Genomic DNA, 2388 nt, shown 5'->3' on the forward strand with positions numbered 1-2388 from the left:
ATGTCTCATCTATTTCTGAAAATCTAGTATTAATCTTCTGGATTTCTATGTGTAGATTTTGTATCATTTCTAATTTTTCATTTATTTTGTCATTTTGTTCTTGCATTGTCTTTCAAAATTGTTCTAGGGTTTTCTCTGTGTTTTTCTTGATCTGTCTCTCAATCCTTAGAAGATACCTAAATATAATTCTTTTGAATTCCTTATCAAGGAGTTCAATGCTGCATCTTCCTCAGGGATGTGTTTTGGGTCTGTATCCTGGTCGCTTGTTTCTCCTGCTTTATCTTGCTTCTTTGTGTGGATTGTGAAGCTCTGTTGTCTCCAAGGCATTGTGATGTTTTTGTGTTTATATTTAATTGGTGATTGTACGTTGAAGTGACTTGCCCATGATTTTTGTTTTCTTTGCTTTGTTTGCACGTTATCTATGCAAGCAGGCTACTGTGCTGTGCTCCTCTATTCACTAATTGACAGCACTTATACAGTCACCACCTGTCTCTTTTTCTGTTGTCAGCCTCTCATATGTCCCTGCTGACCTTGGCAAGCAGAGCCTCTTCTTAGGTTCCCTGGAACCCGAATGAGAATGCTGTCACTTTAAAATCCAAAATGGTTGCCATTTGTAAAGGTTCAAAATGTCTGTGCTCTCAGTCGCTTTAAATATCCAAAATGGCCACCACTTGTAAACATTCAAAATGGCTGCACCCTTGGTCACTTTAAATATCCAAAATGGCTGCCAAGTATAAACAATCAAAATGGCTGTGCCCTCTGGACAGCAGAAAGTCAATACCTCAGATTGTTTCCTTCCTTGCTGTTTCCTGTCCTAGTCATAGGCCACCAGTGCAGTCATCCCTCCAGCCCTTGGTGACCAGGGATGATCTTTAGGTCAATTCTCAGGTCCCAACACCTCTTGGAAATATTCAGGCTGTTGGTCCCATCAGGGTAGCTGACAGTCCGGAGCTCTGACCATCTCCATACTCACTGTTTTCATTCAGGTTTTCCACTAGTTGGTGCTGAATCCACTTCTGTATAGTTCCTTTCAAAGCTCAGGGCTCCAGGATTATCTTCTGTATCTCTGTCAATTGGCTTTTCTTTTCTTTGTTGAAGAGGGTCTATGTCATTTGTCTGACTATTCCTCCATCTTCCTACATCCAGATATAATATTTCTGAATAAATTCTCTTAACTTCATTTTCATAGACTGAGTGGGTTTTCTCTCTTTACAACAATTTGGGGGCTCATCCAGGATTCTCAAAGCAGCCTACCTACACAGGGGGTTTGAGGATTGTGGATCAGAAACTTGACACCATACTGAAAGTCTTTTGTGTTTTCCTCTCATGGCTGTGCTCACCACACATGGCCTCAGACACCACCATTTGGAGATAAGTACTTCTCAAAAAGGACTTCACTCTTCTTGTGTGGTTTTTTTGAGGCATTATTTAGTTTTTGCTTGCTTGCTTTCTTTCTGTTCATTTCTTGAACCTTGTGTTGCAACTTTATTAGTTGTTGCTATAGCCGTATTGTTCTGTTTTCCTTTTCCCTTCTTTCTTTTAGAAATGCATTGAACTTCTGCATCTCTGATTTGCATGAATGTTTTCTTGGTGAGATGGGTAACGCAATTCCAAAGAGCATTTGAATCCCCTTGTTGAGATTCTCACCACTTTCATGACAGAACACTACGACCCCAGTAGTTTTGTTATGTCATGCACTGACATCATCTTATGCAAGGAAGTCTTGAGTATCAGTGTCCTTTATGGAGTTCTTTTGAAATTAAAAAATTAATTTTTTTGTGCAGCCAATTAGAATTTAAAAGTTTTTAAATTGGAAAAAAAAAATGGAAAGCCTTTCTTGATTGGCACCAAGAAGACTCTAAAAGACAGAATGAAAATTGCTTTACTTCTCTGTAAGATATGATGTCTAGACAAGGTGAATTAATAGAAGAATTGCAATGTCAGTCTAAACCTACAGGTGATCCTCCTGTTCCTATTGATCCTGCTCCCATTGCTACATCCCCTTCCCTGCTTCTTCTCCCACTGTCACACCTCCCTCTGCTCCCTCACCAGCTGCCTCCCTTTCCCCCCCCCCACCTCCCTCTACCTCCTCCTCTTCCATCCTATCCCAAAAATACCCCAACAGCACTTTCTTATTGTGCTGAGGACTTTGGACTCAATAGAGCCAAAGACAAGCCTCATATGGAGATGCCCTTTAAAATCAAACAACCTGACCTAGACCAGCAACATCCATAAGTAGTGTTTTCACCATGAAGTAAGACAGAGCTAAGAGCCATAGTTAAGGCCCATGGAAGATCCAAGTAAATGTTCTGGGGGATTCAGGATTCTCACCTCCACCTACCAACTAGGAATCCCTGATCTTTACCAATTTATTCACATATTATTGGG

The sequence above is a fragment of the Orycteropus afer genome, unplaced genomic scaffold (genome assembly GCF_000298275.1).
Source record: "Orycteropus afer afer isolate SDZICR_OR568_19922 unplaced genomic scaffold, OryAfe1.0 scaffold00405, whole genome shotgun sequence".
NCBI lineage: Eukaryota > Metazoa > Chordata > Mammalia > Tubulidentata > Orycteropodidae > Orycteropus > Orycteropus afer.